A 25,506-nucleotide genomic window follows, 5' to 3' on the forward strand; every position below is an offset into this window, starting at 1 on the left:
TCATCGTGGCCTCCCATGTCTTAGCCATTGGGCTTGAAGATGCTTGGCTCACATGTCTTATTTCTTTTGAACTATGTTTTTGGGAAGGCCTTGTATTTTGGCCAAGGGCTTATTTGGAAAATTACATTTTAGGAACTAGGGTTTCATCAATTTACTGTTGGGGTTACTGTAGCCGCGCGTACTGTAGCCGGTACTGTTCATCAAGGGTAATTTTGGGTAAAAGGGGCATTATTTTGGCTAGGGTTTTGATTAGGTTTGGCTTTAAAAACTCTTTGTAGCCTCATTTGAGAGTTAGACAATATTGAATTTTATTTGTGAGTTGAGTTTTCTCCTCTTGTTCTTGATTGAACTCTTGAACTTATCAAAGGTAAATCACAACCTTTGTGGCGTTCCTCCTTTGTAATCTGGGTTCTTGAGACGGGTTCTTCAACGGGTCTAGATTTTAATATAATCTAGGTTCTTGAAACGAGTTCTCATCGGGTCTAGATTCTCCATCCTTGACTTGATTTTGGCTTTCTTGGGGAGTTTTCAAATTTATTGTGGGTTCAAGGGAATTCATTCCCACGGGTTCATATCATTTGGTATTCAGAGCAAGGTTTCCAATCAGGTCTTATTCTATCTTTTATTTCTTGCATATTTAATTCTAGGGTGTCATTGTTCTAGGATTGATTACAAAAAAAAAAATAGTGGTGGTTAGTAGGGTTGCTGAAATTCATTGTTCTAGGGTTTGTGTTGGCTGAAATCTCTTGTTCTAGGGGCTGCCGTATATCATTTGCCCAAGGGTTTTTGAGTTATTGTTAGGGTTTTTCTCAACTGCTTATTCTTGATTGTGATCAAATCAGTTGGTGAAAGGAAAAGAAAAGAAAAGAAAAGAAAAGAAAAGAAAGGAAAAGAAAAAAAAAAATCGTGAAAAAAAAAAAAAAAATTCGAGATTTTTTTTTTCCTTGATCCTTATCATCAAAGGGGGTGATTCTAGTTGATATCTTGTCTTATTGCTACTGTTTCATTCGTATAATTTTCTTGATTCACGTGCCATTTTTTTTTTCATTCCTTCCGTGTTTCTCTTGTTCTTGTTTCTTGGACTTAATTACTAGTTGGGATAAAACAAGGTTGCTTTGTCTTGATTGAGTCAATTAGTTCTTAAAGAACTTGAGTGGGAAAACTCTTGAGGTAAAAGGCAAAGAGAGTGTGAGACTATTATCGAAAAAAGCCAATTAAGAGTGAAACACGAGTGGAGTGTCATTATTCGAGTGTAAACACGTGAGGGAGTGTGTGAGGTTTACTTTTTTTTTTTGCCACTAACTTTCTCTTGTGTAGCGCCTAATAATGTCTCATCGGAGTAGCGCATCACCAAGGGGGAGAGCAGATAACTCATCCTTTGTGTTGCAAGCCATGCAACAACAGTTTGAGCGGTTAAACTTGGTGTTGGGTGAAGTGAGGGATAGGATGGATCATCAAGAAGCAGCGATTAGAAATCTACAAGGTAGGAGGGATAGGAGGCGATGTGAGCATAGAGTCGAAAATCAGTATGAGAATGAAGGAGATGGTGGGGAAGAGGAAGATTTAGCATCTGACGTTGGGTCGGGTAGAAATAGAGGAGTTAGGCATGAAAGAGGACTTGAGGGGAATCTAAGGGGTCGGGATGGTGTAGATAGAGACCTTGGTAGCATCAAAATGAAAATACCATCTTTCCAAGGTAGAACTGACCCTGAGGTTTATCTAGAGTGGGAGAAAAAAATAGAGTTGGTGTTTGATTGCCATAATTACTCTGAGGAGAAGAAAGTGAAGTTGGCGGTAATTGAGTTCACTGATTATGCTATTATTTGGTGGGATCAATTAGTGACCAATAGGAGAAGGAATTATGAGAGGCCTATAGAGACATGGGGAGAGTTGAAAGCTCTCATGAGGCGGAGATTTGTTCCTAGCCATTACTATAGAGACCTTTTTCAGAAATTACAAAATCTTACACAGGGGTCTAGGAGTGTGGAGGATTACCATAAGGAGATGGAGGTGGCGATGATTCGGGCTAATGTAGAGGAGGACCGAGAGGCCACCATGGCTAGATTTTTGAGTGGGTTGAATAGGGACATAGCCAATGTAATTGAATTGCAGCATTATGTGGAGATAGAGGACATGGTGCACATGGCTATGAAGGTGGAGAGGCAATTAAAGAGAAAAGGGACAGCAAGGTACACTACGGTTTCTAGCACTACTTGGAAATCAAAATGGGATAGGAATGATCCAGCTGAAGCAAAGAGAAAGACCGAACCACCTAAGGGAAAAGATGAGGGAACTAGCAACAAACCCAAGGTAGAATCCCAACCTTCACGGAATAGAGATATCAAATGTTTTAAGTGTTTGGGTTCAGGGCACATTGCTTCTCAATGTCCAAATAGGAGGGTGATGATTATGCGTGACAATGGGGAGGTGATGACTGAGAGTGAGGATGATAGTGATGAGGTGCCCGAGTTGGATGATGCTAGTGATGATGATGGAGTGGTATACCCTGTGACAGGTGAGTCTCTTGTTGCCAGGCGTGCTCTTAATGCACACATTAAGGTGGATGATGCAGAGCAACAGAGAGAGAACATTTTCCATACTAGATGCCATGTCAACAATAAGGTATGTAGTATGATCATTGATGGAGGGAGTTGTACTAATGTGGCTAGCACTACTTTGGTTGAGAAATTGAATTTACCAACCTTAAAACACTCTAGACCATACAAATTGCAGTGGTTGAATGATTGTGGAGAGGTTAGGGTGGATAAACAAGTGTTAGTTACTTTTTCTATTGGGAAGTATCAAGATGAGGTGCTTTGTGATGTTGTGCCTATGCATGCGGGCCATATTTTGTTGGGGAGGCCGTGGCAGTATGATAGGAGAGTGACACATGATGGGTTCAAGAACATGTACAGCTTTGAAAAGGAGGGCAAAACAATTAAACTTGCTCCTTTAACTCCAAGCCAGGTCTATGAGGACCAATTGAAATTGAAAAGTGAGGTTGCTCAAAAAAGAAAGAGTGAAAATGAGAGTGATCAGAAGAGAAAGAGTGAAAATGAGAGTGATCAAAAAAGGAAGAGTGAAAAAGAGATTGAGCAAAAAAGAAAGAGTGAGAGTGAATATGAGCATAAAAGAAAGAGTGAGAAAGAAAGTAGAGAGGTGGCTGAGAGTAAAGAAAAAATAGTGGAGCCACGAGAGAAAAAAGAAAGAGAGTCTTCTGAGAGAAAAGGAAAGGCAAAAGTGAGTTTCTATGCAAGAGAGAGTGAGGTTAAGAGGGCTTTCTTCGCAGATCGCCCTATGATTTTTCTTGTCTATAAAGAGTCTTATCTTACTCTTGATGAAACTAACCAGTCTCTTCCTAGTTTGGCTGTTTCTTTGTTGCAGGAGTTTGAGGATGTATTCCCGGAGGAGATGCCGAATGAGTTGCCACCCATTAGAGGCATTGAGCACCAGATTGATTTTGTGCCCGGGGCTGCTATTCCAAACCGACCAGCCTATAGGAGTAATCCAGAGGAGACAAAGGAGCTTCAGAGGCAAGTTGAGGATTTGATGAGCAAGGGGTACGTGAGGGAGAGCATGAGCCCTTGTGCAGTACCAGTGCTACTAGTGCCAAAGAAGGATGGGACGTGGAGGATGTGCATTGATTGCAGGGCGGTCAACAATATCACGGTAAAGTATCGCCATCCCATTCCTAGATTGGATGATATGCTTGATGAATTGCATGGTTCATGTATTTTCAGTAAAATTGATCTTAAAAGTGGGTACCATCAAATTAGAATGAAAGAGGGTGATGAATGGAAAACTGCTTTTAAGACTAAGTATGGGCTTTATGAATGGTTGGTTATGCCATTTGGACTTACAAATGCGCCCAGTACTTTCATGAGATTAATGAACCATGTCCTACGTGCATTCATAGGCAAGTTTGTGGTTGTGTACTTTGATGATATCTTAGTGTACAGCAAGAACTTAAATGAACATATTGAGCATTTGAGATATGTGTTTGATGTGTTGAGATGTGAAAAGTTGTATGCTAATTTCAAGAAATGTGCCTTTTGCATGGAAAAAGTTGTTTTTCTTGGTTACGTTGTTAGTACAAAGGGTATTGAGGTGGATGAAGAGAAAGTCAAGGCCATCAAGGAGTGGCCAACGCCAAAAAGCATCACTGAGGTAAGAAGCTTTCATGGGCTAGCTAGCTTTTATCGGCGTTTTGTTAAAGACTTCAGCACCATTGCTGCACCACTCACTGAGGTAATTAAAAAGAATGTTGGGTTTCATTGGGGGGCTAATCAAGAGAATGCTTTTGCCACTATTAAAGAAAGGTTGTGCTCTGCACCTGTGTTAGCATTACCTGATTTTAACAAAGCTTTTGAGATTGAATGTGATGCCTCAGGAATAGGGATTGGAGCCGTTTTGATGCAGGATAGGCGGCCCATAGCCTTCTTCAGTGAAAAGTTAAGTGGGGCATCCCTGAAGTACCCTACTTATGACAAAGAGCTTTATGCTCTTGTTCGTGCATTAGAGACTTGGCAGCACTACCTATGGCCAAGGGAATTTGTGATCCACACCGATCATGAATCATTGAAGCATCTCAAGGGTCAAGGTAAGTTGAATAAAAGGCATGCTAGATGGATGGAATACATTGAGACCTTTCCCTATGTCATCCGTTACAAGCAAGGTAAGGAGAACATTGTTGCTGATGCTCTATCCCGGAGGTATGTACTTCTTACTTCTATGAGTGCCAAAATGCTTGGGTTTGAATACGTGAAAGACATGTATGCCGATGATGCTGATTTTTCAAATGTGTATGTGGCATGTGATAAGGCGGCATTTGGTAAGTTTTACAAGCATGATGGTTATTTGTTTAAAGAAAGCAAACTTTGTCTGCCAAATTGTTCTATGCGTGAGTTATTGGTGCGTGAGGCACATGGTGGGGGGTTAATGGGACACTTTGGTGTCAAGAAAACTTTAGACATTTTGCATGAACATTTCTTTTGGCCTAAGATGAAGAGAGATGTTAACCGTATTTGTGGAAGATGCATTACATGTAGAAAGGCCAAATCTAAGGTTTTGCCACATGGGTTGTATACACCCTTACCCGTTCCTAGTGAGCCATGGGTCGACATATCTATGGACTTTGTTTTGGGGCTGCCTAGGACCAAAAGGGGTAGAGATTCTATTTTTGTTGTTGTTGATAGATTCAGTAAGATGGCACATTTCATTCCATGCCATAAAACAGATGATGCAACAAATATAGCTGACTTGTTTTTCAGGGAGATAGTGCGACTCCATGGTGTACCTAGGAGTATTGTTTCTGATAGGGATGTTAAATTCCTTAGCTACTTTTGGAAGGTGTTGTGGGGGAAATTGGGTACTAAGCTCTTATTTTCCACTACTTGTCATCCACAGACTGATGGTCAGACTGAAGTAGTTAATAGGACTTTAACTCAGCTTTTACGCACTGTTGTTCATAAGAATTTAAAAACTTGGGAGGATTGTTTGCCATTTATAGAGTTTGCATATAATAGGACGATGCATACTACTACTTCATACTCTCCTTTTGAAATTGTTTATGGATTTAATCCACTTACTCCTTTGGATTTGATGCCTTTACCTGTTGATGACAGGAGTAGTTTGGATGGACAAAAGAAGGCGGAGTTGGTGAAATCACTTCATGAGAGGGTACGGCTTCAAATTGCCCAAAAGAATGAAAGGGTTGCTTCCCAAGCCAATAAAGGACGAAGGCGTGTCATCTTTGAACCAGGAGATTGGGTTTGGGTTCACATGCGCAAAGAAAGATTCCCAGCCCATAGAAGGACTAAGTTGCATCCTCGAGGAGATGGACCTTTCCAAATTCTTGAGAAAATTAATGACAATGCATATAAAGTCGATCTTCCAGGTGAGTATAAAGTTTCTGCAACTTTCAATGTTTCTGATCTTTCTCCTTTTGATGTAGGTGAAGATTCGAGGTCGAATCCTTTTGAGGAGAGGGGGAATGATAGGAACCAAGGTGGGCCTACTCTTAAAGATCCTTTGCAAGTTCCAGATGGGCCAATTACAAGATCAAGGGCCAAGAAGATCAAGGAAGCAATGCAAGGATTGGTGCAATCCACCTGGGATGAAGCCAGCAAGAGCCCAACACTGAAGATGGGTCTGAAAGAAGAAGAACCAGTTTTGATCCACTTTATTCAAGCTGTGGAAGACATGACTTAAACATACGGCCTATCGTTATTGGAGGCTTCCAATTTGGTTAAATGATTTATTTTATTAGTTTAGAATAAGTGGGCTTGAAGATGCTTGGCTCACATGTCTTATTTCTTTTGAACTATGTTTTTGGGAAGGCCTTGTATTTTGGCCAAGGGCTTATTTGGAAAATTACATTTTAGGAACTAGGGTTTCATCAATTTACTGTTGGGGTTACTGTAGCCGCGCGTACTGTAGCCGGTACTGTTCATCAAGGGTAATTTTGGGTAAAAGGGGCATTATTTTGGCTAGGGTTTTGATTAGGTTTGGCTTTAAAAACTCTTTGTAGCCTCATTTGAGAGTTAGACAATATTGAATTTTATTTGTGAGTTGAGTTTTCTCCTCTTGTTCTTGATTGAACTCTTGAACTTATCAAAGGTAAATCACAACCTTTGTGGCGTTCCTCCTTTGTAATCTGGGTTCTTGAGACGGGTTCTTCAACGGGTCTAGATTTTAATATAATCTAGGTTCTTGAAACGAGTTCTCATCGGGTCTAGATTCTCCATCCTTGACTTGATTTTGGCTTTCTTGGGGAGTTTTCAAATTGATTGTGGGTTCAAGGGAATTCATTCCCACGGGTTCATATCATCAAGAGCTTTCCCACTCAAGTTCTTTCAGAACTAAATGAACTCAATCAAGACAAGGTAACCTTATTTTATCCCAACTAGTAATTAGGTCCAAGAAACAAGAATAAGAGATACACGGAAGGAATAAAAACGACCCAAGAATCAAGGAAGTCATACGAATGAAAGAGTAACAATAAGACAAGATACCAACTTTAATGATGTATGCAGCCCCTTTTGATGATAAGGTTCAATCAACAAATTTCTTTCTTTCTCTTTTTTGTAACTTTGTAGCAACCTTTGAATATGCTTCCTTTTCTTTCCCCCCCTTTTTTTTCTGAATTTTTTTTTCTTTTCTTTACTTTTCTTTTCTTTTCCTTTCTTGTATTTTCTTTTCTTTTCTCTTCTTCTCTCTAATTAAATAACAAACAACAATACTCAATTGTGAAAATCAAGCAATTGAATTCAAGCACATAAGAATTGACAATGAAATAGAAGAGAGTCAATGGAACGGCACTCCAAGCAATGGACAAACTTAGAGATGTAAGAAACCCTAGAATTTTGAAACCCTAGGAAATGCAAGTTTCAGTCAATCCAAAAAACATTAAGAATTTCGGCAGCCTACTTTTTGTTTGTCTTTTTTTTTTTTTTTTGGCAACCATAGAACAATAAAGCCCTGGAATCAAAATTAAAGACACAATATTTAAAAGATAGAATTAGACCTGATTGGAAACCTTGCTCTGGATACCAAATGATATGAACCCACGGGAAAGGAATCCCTTGCACCCATAGTCAATTTGAAAACTCCCCAAGAAAGCCAAAATCAAGTCAATGGATGGAGAACCTAGACACGATGAGAACTCGTTTCAAGAACCTAGATTATATTAAAATCTAGACCCGTTGAAGAACCCGTCTCAAGAATCCAGATTACAAAGGAGGAACGCCACAAAGGTTGTGATTTAGCTTTGATAAGTTGAAAAGTTCAATTAAGAACAAGAGGAGTAAAACTCAACTCACAATGAATAAATTCATCAAATTTCATAAACTTCTGAAAATGAGGCTACAAAGAGTATTTAAACCAAAACCTAATTAAAACCCTAGATAAAATAAAACCCCATCTTCCAAAAATACCGCTGAGTGAACAGTGCCGCGGCCACAGTATGGCGCTACAGTAACTCGGCTACAGTAACCCTAATCCTAGTTCAATAAAATAATAACTTTCCAAATATGCCCTTACATAGGCATAAACCCAATTATTCTAAGCAAATAAAATAGGTCCTTGAAATTAATTAAATAAGTTGAAAGCCTTCAAGTGTCCAAAGCCTATAAGTCATGTTGTTGCCCTTTCCATAGCTTTTGAAATGAATCAAAGTATAATCTTCATCGTTTAAGCCCTTGAACTTGTATTCGGCCCATCTGGAACTTGCAACATATCTTTAAGACTAGGCCCACCTTGGTTCCCATCACACAAGAGGTATGGAAAATTTTATGATTGATGCTTTAGCAATCAAGTCTGATTCTATCTTTTAATTTTAGCATTCTTAAATTTAATTCTAGGGCTTCATTGTTCTAGGGTTGCCAAAAAAAAAAAATAGAAACAAAAAGTAGGCTGCCGAAATTCTTAGGGTTTTGGGTTTGGCTGAAATTTGCATCACCTAGGGTTTCAAAATTCTAGGGTTTCCCACCTCCATCCGCGCCGCCGTTAAGCACCACCAGCTCTTCAAAGCCGCGGCGCCACTTTCGCTCCAGCGCCGCCGTCGCGCCACTTCCGGCCACCATCTTCCTACCACTTCATCCCCGACCTCTTGACAACCCATTGGACCCAACCCCGGCTTCGATCCGTCACCGGTGAAGCCCCACCAAGTCCATTTCCGATTTGTACATTTTTGGCCTTAAACCACCCTTTGCGCCGCCACCCACGGCAAACCGCCACTACCATTGGCTTCACCGACCTCTCTAGGCCATACCCTATCATTTTGGGGTCTTCGTTTGTCTCCGTTGAAAAGTGGGTATTTGTGACCCACAGCCACAGTGTATTTTACACTGTGGTGTTCCTCAGACGTCGCCTTTTTCAGCTTCGTGATCCTTCGGAAATTATCATATAGCGTTGTAAGTATTTCTCCAAAGAATTCTCATGAATTTTATGTATTTTTGCACTAACGCATTTCACTGTATATTTTTTGGCATGCCGGACTGAGTCCGAGGAGTACGGGGGTCGGATGGATTTGTGATTGGAGTTGTTGGTTTGATTGGATTGGATTGGTTATTGGATATTGGTTATTGATGGATTTTGGATTGGTTGGTTCATGTGCATTTCATTATTTCATGCATGTTCATGTTTGTAAAGGAAAACTGGGTTTTCGTGTATTGCATTCATGTTCATGTGTTTATGAAAACTGGGTTTTCATGTGAATGATTTGTTGGGTGCGTGTGTATCACGAACCCCAAGCCGAGATGGGGCATTATCTCGGTGGAGCTCCTCTGGTTACTCGGGAGCGGAATAAACTGAGTAACGTCCCCTGGATTGTCGCTGGGCGACAATGGGATCGGATGAGAGATTCGTGCCGACTCCGTGGTCCTTCTGCTGGCGGGGACTAGAGGATGCTTGGTTACGTACGCGCTGGGCGCGGAACTGGGCATCGCTCGTTGTGTAGTGGATATTTCCCACTAACGTGTTGGGCGCGAAAGTGGGCATCGCTACGAAGCCAGGGTGTGCGGATGACCCATAGGGGAGATCATGGTGCATACATTAAAAATGGACTATTTTCTGGGAAAATAGCGTGTGTTGGATTTTGTGTAATTCATTTTCTGGGAAAATGTTTTACGGATTATTTTTGGGCCAAATGGGATTTTGGCTTGTGTTGGAAAATTAATCATTTTCGGGGAAAATGATATTTTGAGGAAAATGCATATTTCTTCATATGCATGCATGTTGGTGGCATTAATGCATTTTTATTCCTGAGGATATTATTTTTTGGGTTATACTTACCTGCGGTACCATTCTGTGGTAACGCAGATTTTGATGCAGATGAGGAGGAGGAGGGTGAGCCTGAGGAGACGGCTCCGCCCGAGGATTGATCTGGGATCACTAGCTTGTTATTTATTTTACCCTTTTGTATTTTTGGGACATGTGTTAACTTTATTTTGGATGACTGTATAACTGCTTTTAAAACTGCGATATTTTTATTTGTACACCGTTGCATGTACACACACTGGCACTTCGTTGGGATGTGTGACCGTGTTGTCATCATCTCGGCGTCTCGATTCCCGTGTTTTCTTTACATGGGGGTCGGGGGCGCCACAGGTGGTATCAGAGCCAGTTCGGCTTTGGGTAAAACCACATGTCCCATAGGTGCAGTACCAGAAAGTTTTAAAAGTTGTGATTTGAAAATTATTTAATTTAAAGTTTGTGGTTTTTATTGGTTTTATTTAGTTATTGTATATTACTTGTTTGTTTATTTATTTTATTGATTTATTTTATGGTATGTTATTTTATTGTTTTAATCATTTTATTGTGAGCTACTTCATTGATTGTATGCATTTTGTCGTATGCTATTTTATGTATGAAATTTTATTTGTTTTGATTTGATTTTGTTTTGTTTTGTTTTGTTCGGAATTGAAAGGCGGGTTAAGGATTATGCTATGACAGGAGATGGTACGACTGAGAAGGCCATTGTTAGGCTTGAACATTTGGTGTAATAGGTTTGAACTCTTGGTGATTGGTTTGTTTTAATATCGAGGTTCGAACATCATGGTCAGGGTGAACTTTTTGGAGTAGGAATTCGAATTGCTGCTAAGGAGGGGAATAATTTTAAATTGCTTAGGATAATTAAGATCTTAGGTTCCGTAGAATTTATGTAATGAGTTTTTTGGGGTAGGAGGTTGTAAGTTCAACAAATTTCAAGGTTAGATTTATGATAAGTTCATTTGAGGTTTGAGGCTTCATAGTTTTTAGGAAATAAGTTATGAGATTTAAGGTGGTAAGTTCAACAAGCAATTAAAGGATTACTTAGATTAGAAGTTTTCGATCTTGCCGACCTTGATAAGCAATTTGATAACATTTGGGGTTTTAGAATTTACAAGTTTTATAGGGTGAATGTTTTAGATTTGAGGTCATCGATCTTAAGGATTTCGGAAAATGATTTTTATCTTGTTTATGGTTTTAGAATTACAAAGTTGAAGGGCTGAATTAAAATAGGATTGATGAGAGTTGAGTTACTGATATGAGAATTTTTTTTTAAGATAATTTCTTTGGCGACTGAAGGGAATTATCTAGTTCGTGTATTTTCTGAGGATTGAGGATGTTGATCTAATTCGAAAGATTATTGCTTTTAGCTCGATGTTTCAGTGATAGGTTGAGGATTTAATCCGTATCAATTTTAAGGATAATAGATGGTGCAGATTTAGGAAATGATTCTTGTTGATTTCGAGAATATAGGTCTAGTGATGGAAATGGTAATGATGATCATCTGCACGTTTGGAGGATTATTGGTTTTTGGCTAAGGGTGCGTGACATTGATGTATAGTAGTGGTGAGTGGTTATGGATTTCGGAGAGAGACTTTGGTAGGCGTTGAAGAGGAGTCGACACAATAGTGGTAATTTAAGAGACCTTGGCTTGGAGTTTTTGGTGAGTTGATCGAAGTGTGCAGTTGAAGTGGGTTACTCAATGAAGCATGGTTGGGAATGGTTATTGTGATTATCTTCAGGAATTAATTGTGACTTGAGGTCACCTAAGAATTTAAATTTTTGTGGTTATACTTTCTTTTGGAAATTGAGCATCCAGTTGGTTGAATTAAGGACATTGTTATTTAACTGGAAGAGAGATTGTTGGGACATCATGTATGGTGTATGATAAGATCTTTGAAGTTGAAGCTTAGGTATCAACAGTGGATAAGATGATCAAGTATGCGGTGCTTTATTAGGATCCTTGGGTGCTTTGCAATGACTTTTGGTGGATTGAAGATTTGAGCAGTATGGTTTGCCTTGAGGTTTAATAGTGATGTACTATTGAAGGAACTAGTTGTGTTAATGCTAGCTTGTAGGAGTAGAGATAAGTGGGTGAGTTACCAAGAAGGTTTTGATAATGTTTTGGTGTAGTCTATGGTGGTTCGTAGTGAGTTTAGTCACCGCTAGATTAGATGTTGTTCAGAATGTAAGTGATGAGCTTTTGGGTTTAGATTGTCAGGTAGAAGTTTATAGGCGCTCTTATTGGTTGGTTAGGTTGGAAATCGAGCCTTTTAAGGTATGTTCCTTATCGTAGATGAGGTGGATGTATTTTGGGTTGAGATTGCTTATTTTCAATTTGGGAAGCTGAGGTTGTTTGAGTTTGGGATTCTGTCAATGATCATGGATGTATTTTATGGAATTGATTTTGATTAAGGCTGCGAGAGTTAATTGAGGAATTTGAGTTATAATTCGTGGTTTTTGGAAAGGGAGTATTTTTCTACCAAGATGTGATAAGAGTTTTTGGTCAATAGGAATGGAGCCACCTTGTACTCGATGGTGTTAGTTTCATTTTGGGGTCTTCGTTTGTCTCCGTTGAAAAGTGGGTATTTGTGACCCACAGCCACAGTGTAAAATACACTGTGGTGTTGCTCAGACGTCGCCTTTTCCAGCTTCGTGATCCTTCGAAAATTATCATATAGCGCTGTAAGTATTTTTCCAAAGAATTCTCATAAATTTTATGTATTTTTGCACTAACGCATTTCACTGTATATTTTTTGGCATGCCGGACTGAGTCCGAGGAGTACGGGGGTCGGATGGATTTGTGATTGGAGTTGTTGGTTTGATTGGATTGGATTGGTTATTGGATATTGGTTATTGATGGATTTTGGATTGGTTGGTTCATGTGCATTTCATTATTTCATGCATGTTCATGTTTGTAAAGGAAAACTGGGTTTTCGTGTATTGCATTCATGTTCATGTGTTTATGAAAACTGGGTTTTGCATGTGAATGATTTGTTGGGTGCGTGTGTATCACGAACCCCAAGCCGAGATGGGGCATTATCTCGGTGGAGCTCCTCTGGTTACTCGGGAGCGGAATAAACTGAGTAACGTCCCCTGGATTGTCGCTGGGCGACAATGGGATCGGACGAGAGATTCGTGCCGACTCCGTGGTCCTTCTGCTGGCGGGGACTAGAGGATGCTTGGTTACGTACGCGCTGGGCGCGGAACTGGGCATCGCTCGTTGTGTAGTGGATGTTTCCCACTAACGTGTTGGGCGCGAAAGTGGGCATCGCTAGGAAGCCAAGGTGTGCGGATGACCCATAGGGGAGATCATGGTGCATACATTAAAAATGGACTATTTTCTCGGAAAATAGCGTGTGTTGGATTTTGTGTAATTCATTTTCTGGGAAAATGTTTTACGGATTATTTTTGGGCCAAATGGAATTTTGGCGTGTGTTGGAAAATTAATCATTTTCAGGGAAAATGATATTTTGAGGAAAAATGCATATTTCTTCATATGCATGCATGTTGATGGCATTAATGCATTTTTATTCCTGAGGATATTATTTTTTGGGTTATACTTACCTGCGGTACCATTCTGTGGTAACGCAGATTTTGATGTAGATGAGGAGGAGGAGGGTGAGCCTGAGGAGACGGCTCCGCCCGAGGATTGATCTGGGATCACTAGCTTGTTATTTATTTTACCCTTTTGCATTTTTGGGACATGTGTTAACTTTATTTTGGATGACTGTATAACTGCTTTTAAAACTGCGATATTTTTATTTGTACACCGTTGCATGTACACACACTGGCACTTCGTTGGGATGTGTGACCGTGTTGTCATCATCCCGGCGTCTCGATTCCCGTGTTTTCTTTACATGGGAGTCGGGGGCGCCACAAACTGTGTTCAATGCTGGGCTACATCAAAACTCTAGAAAATAGAATTAGTTCATAATGAAATTGAAAATAAAAAGAATAAAAGTGGTGTTCTTTGTTGAAGTTGGTTGATGAAGCATGCGGCTCTCACCCCTGCTCTCTAGTTTCGCCTTCTCGAAAGAACACTTACAAAATAAATTCTGGAACTCGAAAACATAAAAACTCTCGACTCCAATTCAAAACTCCCCATATTCATCCCACAAATTCAAATATGGAAACAAGATAACTGCTGCTAAAATCTTATCTAAAGATTTGAAAAATAGTTTCTAAAGATAATTGTTAACATAAAATGAATTATCCCAAAAATAACGAGATTATCTAAAATGAAAGATTCAATGATATGCGGCTTGAATTGTGGAGTTCGGGTGGATTTGGTCACCAACAGATTGATCTTGGTTGGGAGGAATTATCCCACCGAGACTTCATTTTAGATGCAAAATTGTTGAGACTTGAATATTATAAGGAATTGCATGCTAATGATGATGACTTTGCTAGTGTGTATGGAACATATGAGAAAGCATCTTTTAGTAAGTTCTATAAACTAGATTGGTACTTGTTTAGGAAGAATAGATTTTGTGTGCCTACTAGTTTTATGCGTAAGTTGCTTGTGTGTGATGGACATGCTGGTTTTTTAGGTAATCTTGGTGTAAGGAAGACTTTTGCAGTGTTGCATGAACGTTTTTGGGAATATCATTTGCCATTCAATGACGTGTTGTATTGACGTTTGTGGAAGTATCATTTTTCATTCATTGATGTGTTGCATGAACGTTTGTGGGAGTATTAATTGCCTTTCATTAAAGTGTTACATGAATGTTTGTGGAAGTATCATTTGTCATTCATTAACATGTTGCATGAACGTTTGTTGAGTTTTCGTATAATTGGAGTAGTCATTCTGGTGTCAAGAAAACTTTAGACACTTTGCATGAACATGCATGTTGGTCTAAGATGAAGAAATATGTCAATTGCATTTGTGGCAGGTGCATTACATACAGAAAGGCCAAATTTAAGTTTTTGCCACATGGGTTGTATACAACAACACCCTTACCTGTTCCTAGTGAGTTATGGGTAGACATATCTATGGACTTTGTTTTGGGGCTGCATAGGAAAGAAAGGAGTAGAGATTTTATTTTTGTGGTTATGGATGGATTTATAAAGTTTGCATATAATAGGACCATGCATAATACCACTTTATATTCTCCTTTTGAAATTGTTTATAGACATAATCCATTTACTCCTTTAGATTTAATGTCTTTATCTGTTGACAACAGGAGTAGCTTGGATGGATGTTCTCAAATTCTTGAACAAAATAATGATAATGCATATGAAATCAATGATAATGTTACTAACATTTTTCACTTTGATCCAGGTGGAGATTCGAGGTCGAATCCTTTTGAGGAGAGGGGGAATGATGGGAACCAAGGTGGGCCTAGTCTTAAAAATACGTTGCAAGTTTCAGATGGGCCAAATATAAGTTAAAGGGCTTAAATGATGAAGATTCAGCTTTGATTCATTTGATAAGTTATGAAAAGGGCAACAACACGACTTAAAGGCCTTGGGGACTTGAAGACTTTCAACTTATTTAATTTTTGTAAATGACTTATTTTATTAGTGTAGAATAATTGAGTTTATTATGGGAAGCATTTAAGGGGGCCTATGCAAGGGCACGTTGGGAAAGTTATTATTTTATTGAACTAGGGTTAGTGTTACTGTAGCTGAGTACTGTAGCGCCGTACAGTAGCCGCGGCACTGTTCACTCAGGGGTATTTTTGGAAGATGGGGTTCTATTTTGCTAGGGTTTCATTAGGTTTTGCTTTAAATACTCTATGTAGCCTCATTCTAATCAGTTTATGAAATCGAATGAATTTATTTATTGTGAGTTGAGTTTTACTTCTCTTGTTCTTAAATGAATTTTTGAACTTATCAAAGGTAAATCACAACCTTTGTGGCGTTCCTCCTTTGTAATCTGGGTTCTTGAGACGGGTTCTTCAACGGGTCTAGATTTTAATATATTCTAGGTGATATGAACTTCACCAACAATTGTGATGAAACCCGATAACAATGATGGCTTGGAACCCCAAGATCGTATTGACAAGATTTGTTGAGCCTTGACCAGTCACCCAACTAGATGAGAACCAAGATTACGAAGGATTGAAAACGCCACACCCAGAAATCAGAATCAAGGTGATAAGTTTGGAGCTTGAACGCCACAAGATTAACTTGATAAGTTCAAGGAGTTCTTTGAAGAACCAAGAGGAACACAAGACCTCACAAAAACAAATAAGTTTCTGAAATTTCCAATCTGATATTAAAACTCGAAATAACCCCTTTATATACTTGGAACAACCCTCCAAGAATAGGAAAAGTCATAACTACAGCTTTAAAAGCAACACAAATATTAACATAACAAGTCCCACGAAATTTAGGCCTCTTGGACTTCTAGAGGCAGCCAGAAATGACTAAATGACTAAATTCAATGTATTTCACGTACCCAGGCAAGACCAAGTTCATTCACCTATTTAATATTCTTGAAACTTAACAAATTCACGTCCTTTAATGGTCAGACCATTCATCATATTTCTATGTGCTAATTAGCCTCTTTAATTGCCTTGATGACATGGATTAAGTCTTGAATATTATTTGAGCCCATCTTGGTCTTTTTAGAATCAGCCCAATTCTCTTGGATTAGCCCATTTAGTGCTTCCTTGAAACGTTTGGCTCTAAGTCTTGTAATTGGGCCACTAGGAAATGACAAAGGGTCTTGTACAAATTCAGCTCCATTCCCACTTGTATGATTAGCATGTCCAACTCCTTGGTTTGCATCATTCTCCCCCTCTTGAGAAGGATTTGTCCTCAAATCATCACCTACATCAAAAGGAGACAAATCAGCAACATTAAAGCTTGCACTGACACCATACTCACCTGGTAAGTCAAGCTTGTAGGCATTATCATTGATGCGTTCTACTACTTGAAATGGCCCGTCACCCCGAGGTAGGAGTTTTGAACGCCGCTTCTCTGGAAAACGGTCCTTCCTTAAGTGCAACCAAACCCAATCTCCTGGTTGAAACACTACCTTCTTACGTCCCTTGTTGGCTTGATGGACATATTGTTTAGTCCTCCTTTCAATGTTCAGCCGTGCCTTTTCATGAATCATCTTTACAAATTCTGCCTTCTTTTTGCCATCTAAGTTCACACGTTCACTCAAAGGTAAAGAAGTTAAATCCAAAGGTGACAATGGGTTAAAGCCATAAACAATTTCAAATGGTGAAAACTTAGTTGCAGAATGTATACTTCTATTGTAAGCAAATTCAACATGTGGCAAACAATCTTCCCATGCTTTCAAGTTCTTTTTAATGATAGCACGCAACAAAGACGACAAAGTTCTATTTACTACTTCAGTTTGGCCATCCGTTTGTGGATGACAAGTAGTAGAAAACAACAACTTAGTTCCCAGCTTTCCCCACAAAGTCTTCCAAAAGTAACTCAAAAACTTTGCATCCCTATCAGAAACAATGGTCTTAGGCATACCATGTAACCTAACAATTTCTTTGAAGAACAAATCAGCTATATGTGATGCATCATCAGTTTTATGGCATGCAATGAAGTGTGCCATCTTGGAAAATCTATCTACCACCACAAAAACTGAATCTCTCCCCCTCTTAGTCCTAGGTAAACCTAAAACAAAATCCATAGAAATATCAGTCCAAGGTTCACTAGGTATTGGCAAAGGGGTGTACAAACCATGGGGTTTCAACTTAGACTTAGCCTGTTTACACGTGATACACTTCTCACAAATTCTTTCCACATCACGTTTCATATGAGGCCAAAAAAAATGTTCATGCAAAATTCCTAAAGTCTTAGCTACACCAAAATGACCCATCAAACCACCACCATGAGCTTCTCTCACAAGCAATTCGCGCAAAGAACATATTGGCAAACACAGTTTATTTTCCCGAAACAAAAATCCATCATACCTATAAAACTTACCAAACGCCATTTTTTCACATGCATTGAACACATCACCAAAATCAGAATCTTGAGCATACAATTCCTTAATGTATTCAAAGCCAAGCATTTTTGTATCTAAAATGGAAAGTAAGGCATACCTTCGGGACAATGCATCAGCCACCACATTTTCCTTACCTTGCTTATATCTGATCACATACGGAAATGTTTCAATGAATTCCACCCACTTGGCATGGCGTTTGTTCAACCTTTGCTGTCCTTTCAAATGCTTCAAAGACTCATGATCTGTGTGAATCACAAACTCCTTTGGCCATAGATAGTGTTGCCAATTTTCCAAAGCCCTCACCAAGGCATACATCTCCTTATCATAAGTAGGGTAATTTAGGGCTGCCCCACTCAACTTTTCACTGAAATAAGCAATTGGACGGCCTTCTTGCATCAAAACAGCTCCAATTCCTATGCCTGAAGCATCACACTCAATTTCAAAAGTTTTAGCAAAGTTAGGTAAAACAAGCAAAGGTGCATTAGTTAACTTTTCTTTGATCAGACTAAATGCCTTTTCTTGTTCTTTTCCCCACTTAAACGGCACATTTTTCTTGATGACTTCAGTAAGAGGGGCGGCTAAGCTACTAAAATCACGCACAAACCGTCTATAGAAGCTAGCTAAGCCGTGGAAACTCCTCACTTGGCTGACTGTTGTAGGCGTTGACCACTCTTGGATTGCCTTCACCTTTTCCTCATCCACCTCAATTCCTCTCTTACTAACAACAAAACCAAGAAACACAAGCTTATCCGTGCAAAAGGTGCACTTTTTGAGGTTAGCAAACAACCTTTCTTTCCTTAGAATTTCCAAAACAGATTTCAAATGCATTACATGTTCTTCCAAATTTTTGCTATAGATCAGGATATCATCAAAATACACAACTACAAATCTGCCAATAAATGCTCGCAAAACATGGTTCATCAAACGCATAAATGTGCTCGGAGCATTAGTTAAACCGAAAGGCATCACTAACCACTCATACAAACCATATTTAGTCTTAAAAGCAGTTTTCCATTCATCACCTTCTTTCATCCTAATCTGATGATATCCACTCTTAAGATCAATTTTTGTAAAGACACAAGAACCATACAATTCATCCAACATATCATCTAGTCTAGGAATGGGATGACGATACTTTACCGTTATGTTGTTGATGGCTCGGCAGTCAACACACATCCTCCATGTTCCATCCTTCTTGGGAACTAACAGCACCGGAACCGCACAAGGACTCATACTTTCACGCACAAACCCCTTCTCCAATAATTCACTTACTTGCCTCTGAAGTTCCTTGGTCTCCTCGGGATTACTCCTATAAGCAGGTCGGTTTGGAATTGATGCACCAGGTATGAAATCAATTTGATGTTCAATCCCTCGGATTGGAGGTAAACCATATGGTACCTCTTCAGGAAGGACATCTTCAAACTCCTGCAAAAGAGAAACAATATTGCTCGGCAAAGCACCGACGAGATCATTAGTACATAAAAGAGCCTCCTTGTACATGAGTACAATAAGGGGCTGGTGTGAAAATAATGCTCTCTTGATCTCACTTTTTTTTGCAATGTAATTGAATTTTTCCTCTCTTGCTCTCACTATAGCCGAAATCCTCTCTCTTTCTTTTTCACTCTGATCAATGTTTTTCTCTCCTTTTTTTTTTAAGTCTTTTTTTTCAGTTTCGGCCTTCCTTTCCTTTTCCTTTTTTTTTTTCATTCGAACTTTGTAACTTTAATTGGTCCTCCCTGACCTGTTTTGGAGTTAATGGCACAAGAGTAATAGGTTGCCTATTAAGAGTGAAGGAATACTTATTTGTGAATCCATCATGCGTAACCCTCAGATCATACTGCCATGGTCTTCCCAACAGTAAATGGCATGCGTGCATAGGAACCACATCACAAAGCACCTCATCCTCATATTTGCCAATGGATAATGCCACCAACACTTGTCTTGTCACCTTGATTTCCCCACATTCATTCAACCACTGAAGCCGGTAAGGTTGAGGATGTTTCAAGGTAGTTAAAGCCAATTTCTCCACCAAATAAGTGCTGGCTACATTTGTGCAACTCCCACCATCGATAATGACACTGCAAACTTTGTTATTTACAAAGCACCGAGTATGAAACAAGTTCTCCCTTTGGTTACTTTCTTCCTCCTTAACCTGCACATTGAGAACTCGCCTTGCAACCAATAAATCTCCAACCACAGCATTTTGCTCATCGTCAGCATCCTCCATAGATGGCATATCATCATTATCTACTTCTTCCTCATTTTCTGACTCAAGCTCTCCTTGGGCATTTATCACCATCACCCTCTTGTTTACACACTGGCTGGCTATATGTCCGCGCCCCTGACATTTAAAACATTTAATATCACGTGTCTTAGAACTTGAAGTCTCGATTGTACCTGAAGTAGTGGCGGTCTTTAAGTTGGCATTCTTAGAGGATTCAAATTTTGGCTTATTTTGTTGCTGCTCGTCCCTTTTTGGAGTTGTCTTCCACGAGCTGGTTGTAGCCATAGGCAGTCCCCTCCTAGCCAATCCCTTTCGTTTGAATTGTTCCTCCACCTTTATGGCTTGATGCACCATATCTGTCAACTCAACATAGTGCTGCATCTCGACTATATCCGCAATCTCACGATTTAAACCGTGCAAAAACCTAGCCATGGTGGCTTCCCGGTCCTCTTCTACATTTGCCCGGATCATAGCTACCTCCATCTCCTTGTAATACTCATCCACACTTTTAGATCCTTGAATTAACCTCTGTAATTTTTGATACAATCCCCTATAATAGTGGCTGGGTACAAAACGCTTCCTCATAAGCATTTTCATTTCCTCCCAAGTGTCCACGGGTGGCTCTCTATTCCTCCTCCTATTAATCAGTAATTGATCCCACCACACAATGGCATAATCGGTAAATTCAATTGCAGCCAACTTAACCTTCTTTATCTCTGAGTAGTTGTGACAATCAAAAACCATCTCCATTTTAGTTTCCCACTCCAAATAAACTTCAGGATCATTTTTACCTTGAAAAGATGGGATTTTAATCTTTATATTTCCTAAATCGTTATCCCTCCTAGGCCTACCCATCCTAGCTTCTCTATTTCTATACCCACGCTCAATCCTGCCTCGGTTCAAATATTGCTCATCAAACTCCTCCGACTCCGCCTCTCCATCAACATTCCGCCACGGACCACGCCCACCATGCTGCCTATTGTGGATGTCATGTTGCTGGCCCCTAGGAGTTTCCGCTTCTACCCTGTCCAACCTTTCGTGAATAGGTTCTAATTCAGCCCTCAACATACGCCTCATCTCCCCTAACATCGCTTGCATTTGGAGGTTTGGAACTGGAGGTTGTCGAAATTCTTCGGTTGTGTCTTCTTCTTGATTATTAGACATGTTTTAAAATCTGCAAACAAAGTTAGAATCCTCACAAGCACTCCCTCACGTGTTTCACTCAAGAATTGATACACTTGCACTCGTGTTTTCACTCTAAACGGCTTTTACCCTCATATGGTCTCGCACACTCTTGCCTTTTTCCACTCTTCTGTGTCTTCTTTAGTTCTTAATCGAACTTCAAGAAACTCATTCAAAATAATCCAGCAGCAATTCAGAAAATAAACAACCAAAACTCATCAAAAGTTCAAGTACTTGAATAAGGTGAGATACAAGATTGAAAGGAAGAAGTTTTCTTACTGGAATCGTGTACCCTTTTTTTTTTTTTTTAAACACAGCAGGAACAGGAAATAGAACGAAAATAAAAGATAGACAAACTTATCTTAGAACCTGGCTCTGATACCAAAATGATATGAACTTCACCAACAATTGTGATGAAACCCGATAACAATGATGGCTTGGAACCCCAAGATCGTATTGACAAGATTTGTTGAGCCTTGACCAGTCACCCAACTAGATGAGAACCAAGACTACGAAGGATTGAAAACGCCACACCCAGAAATCAGAATCAAGGTGATAAGTTTGGAGCTTGAACGCCACAAGATTAACTTGATAAGTTCAAGGAGTTCTTTGAAGAACCAAGAGGAACACAAGACCTCACAAAAACAAATAAGTTTCTGAAATTTCCAATCTGATATTAAAACTCGAAATAACCCCTTTATATACTTGGAACAACCCTCCAAGAATAGGAAAAGTCATAACTACAGCTTTAAAAGCAACACAAATATTAACATAACAAGTCCCACGAAATTTAGGCCTCTTGGACTTCTAGAGGCAGCCAGAAATGACTAAATGACTAAATTCAATGTATTTCACGTACCCAGGCAAGACCAAGTTCATTCACCTATTTAATATTCTTGAAACTTAACAAATTCACGTCCTTTAATGGTCAGACCATTCATCATATTTCTATGTGCTAATTAGCCTCTTTAATTGCCTTGATGACATGGATTAAGTCTTGAATATTATTTGAGCCCATCTTGGTCTTTTTAGAATCAGCCCAATTCTCTTGGATTAGCCCATTTAGTGCTTCCTTGAAACGTTTGGCTCTAAGTCTTGTAATTGGGCCACTAGGAAATGACAAAGGGTCTTGTACAAATTCAGCTCCATTCCCACTTGTATGATTAGCATGTCCAACTCCTTGATTTGCATCACGTTTGGCTCTAAGTCTTGTAATTGGGCCACTAGGAAATGACAAAGGGTCTTGTACAAATTCAGCTCCATTCCCACTTGTATGATTAGCATGTCCAACTCCTTGGTTTGCATCACTAGGTTCTTGAAACGAGTTCTTATCGGGTCTAGATTTTTCATCATTTGACTTGATTTTGGCTTTCTTGGGGAGTTTTCAAATTGATTGTGCGTTCAAGGGAATTCATTCCCGCGGGTTCATATCATAACTCAAGGCTACAGACCTCTATACATGACTGTTAAGATGCAATGCACCTAATGTATTTCTAGCAGTATGCAATAAATTGCAGCGAAAATTCATGTAAATGTAAGTAAGATGGAGAGAAATTTTTCAAAATATCATGGTATCATTAAACTAAGAATCCCAAATGATTTCATTGTTATGTAATCTCCCAAAAAAAAAAAAAAAATTAGGGATCTCCAAAAGAAAATCACAATTCCCTTTTGACATTCACACAGGAAACTGACACAGCACAAGAATCCCTTCATTGGTCAAACTCAAAAAGATCCCCTTCGTATGCAACCTCCTTTGGCTTTATAGAGAAGTCCCAAGCTTAAGGCAACCTCCTTTGCCTTTATAGAGTAGTTACAAGCTTGTTCAAGATATATAGTCACACACCCCGTTCCTCAAGTAACCTTTTTAGAGCCAGAGTGCTACTACTGAATTTTACTTAAAAATATTTTCTTTTATACAAAAGGAAGTGCCAGGTACAAAGATTCCTTATAATACAATCTTTATTAAATACTTAAAATTTAAAAGAGAGTTTGCGGAAGGATTTATTTAAAATCATCTTATGTGCTTATCAAAATAACTTATTAAACTAAAATCATAAAACTGAGCATAACATAAACTGTTTAAAACATAAACATCATCACCTAGGGTGGTTAAAACATAAAAACATACAAAAATGAGTCGAATACTAAATAAGCAATACATCATACAGTAAACATAATAAACATTGGGTTTTCTTGAAAATATGCATACTCATAAATGCATACGTAAATAACATGAACATGAACTTATCTTTCACTTGACATAGACCAGTACCCACTGTTGACCACCATGAGTTAGGGTTAGCGAATCTAAGTAGATTTTGATTCCACCCGTGGCCGCGGATTGTGGAATCCATAGAAAAGCAAGACATATTGGGTGCACTGCTAGTCTTTACAACCTGGTAATGTAATATGCCCACAACATATGGTACCGTTATCATATCATAACATAGGGTGTTACGTATCTTATCATTCGTATTTCATCATAATCATACTTGCATAATTTTCATATTATATATTTCAAGTGAAATCGCATTGTTATAAAATGTCGTGATACATGTTTCCTCACATAAAATCATATTTTTTTATAAATATTTTGATGCACAACTCCTTTCATAAAACTATGAATTTTTGTAAATAATTTAATGTATAAATCTTCACATAAATCATGGATTTTCATAAAATACTTAATGCATGTCTTGCAACTAACACGAAACTTATGCATAAAATCATGGTATTTATAACTCGGGTACATAAAAAGGGGCTTCTAATGGAGGGCGTACATGCATAATATTTTTTATAACAGACATGCCTTTATTATACATATGTGTAAGGGTATGAGCATGCTACTTACCTTGTAGCGTTAATCCACTATTGTTTACATGAAATCGATCATGTGAACTCGAAGGAGAGAGAAAATGTGAGGGATGCTAGTGGACTATAGCTGATATGTGGGATTTTGGGTAAGCAGAAACTACATTGGGACTTGAAGAGGAATGAGATACATGTAAATTGCATGAGGCTGAGCGTATATATAAGGAATCGATTTAAGAGTTTTTATGCGAAGATTATTTGTAGAATTGTAAGATGGTTGTATTGAGCATGAATCCTAGTGGAAGGTCTCCACATGCATGGCTTAAGAGTTTGGGAAGGCAGTTGGTTAAAGAGTTTTAACGTGAAGATGACATGTAGAGTTGTATCATTGTTGGAATAGGATGCCGACAAGTTTGACTTCGAGTTGGACTCGATTACAATCATTCAAGAAGAGAGTTTGAATTTAAAAACATGATCTAGTAGTTCATTCAATGTAGGATTAGCAATGACTGAGATTGTGCAGAAGACTTCAATCAGTGATGATTTTAAATCAAAATATAGCCGATCTTTAAGTTCTAGAAGGAGTCTAATGCATTTAATAAATAATAAATGAGATTTAACTTAGTTATTGAGCCTAATTAAAACTCTTAATCAACCTCAATAATTTTTCGCTTGTGGACTTATCCAATATGACCAATTAAATATAATTTAGGCCCAATAAAAATCATCAATATTCTGACTTTAGAATTATTGGGCCAGTTCGTTTCACAAAATCCATTTGATCCTTCAAATTGGGGGCTTCCTTTAACTTGGATGACCCTGACCCATCATCATCCTTATTATGGGCTTCTTGGATGCACTTAAGGCCCTATGCGGTGACCTCTAAATAGACAGCAACATAATTATAGCGAGTTTCAATGGTAAACTCAACCTCTACTAAATCATTAATCTCATTCATCTTGCTTAGGGTCCTGTGTACCTGCCACAGCTTCTACCATTTCGGGTTGGGAATGATAGTTGAAACTATCATGATAAGATTTCGAAAAATTTCAGTAAGTGAACATACAACATACAAGAGATAACATAAGCATATAAAGACAAACCATGAAATGAATGCATAGACATGTACTTGACACAAAACTTAGTTTTTGCAATTTGACTTTTCAAAAATATATAAGGGAGATCCTTTAACTTTTCAATAAAACATCTTTTTCCTTTGCACATTGAACAATTGATTACACATTTTTAATTGCCTTATTCACTTATTGTAACATGTATTTTGGATACCTCACGGCTCCCCTACGTACCATGGGTTCCCCGCTAGTTACCACATCACCTCACGACCCACTTGACCATGGTGACTACGTCTTAATCATTACTATGTGACAATTCACCATTTCTCCTTCACTGCACATGACACATGTGACACCCACTTGCTTTAGGTGCTAGCTTGCTCTAGCTTCCTTTCAACAAGGAGCCATTCAAGATCCATCGTCTGTACTTCATCGGCCCATGGGCTACCACTCCAATTTATGCACTCCAGAGTGGACAAAGGAGTTTCACCAGGACTTTCCCCCATCCTAGCATTTGGGGT

The 25,506-nt window shown here is 38.9% G+C and overlaps 1 pseudogene; it reads right to left on the minus strand.

The window, feature by feature from the left end:
• Positions 1-16,366: 16,366 nt before the first annotated feature.
• Positions 16,367-21,310, minus strand: LOC118344208 (annotated as a pseudogene).
• Positions 21,311-25,506: the final 4,196 nt, after the last annotated feature.

This window comes from Juglans regia, chromosome 13 (assembly GCF_001411555.2).
Source record: "Juglans regia cultivar Chandler chromosome 13, Walnut 2.0, whole genome shotgun sequence".
Lineage (NCBI taxonomy): Eukaryota > Viridiplantae > Streptophyta > Magnoliopsida > Fagales > Juglandaceae > Juglans > Juglans regia.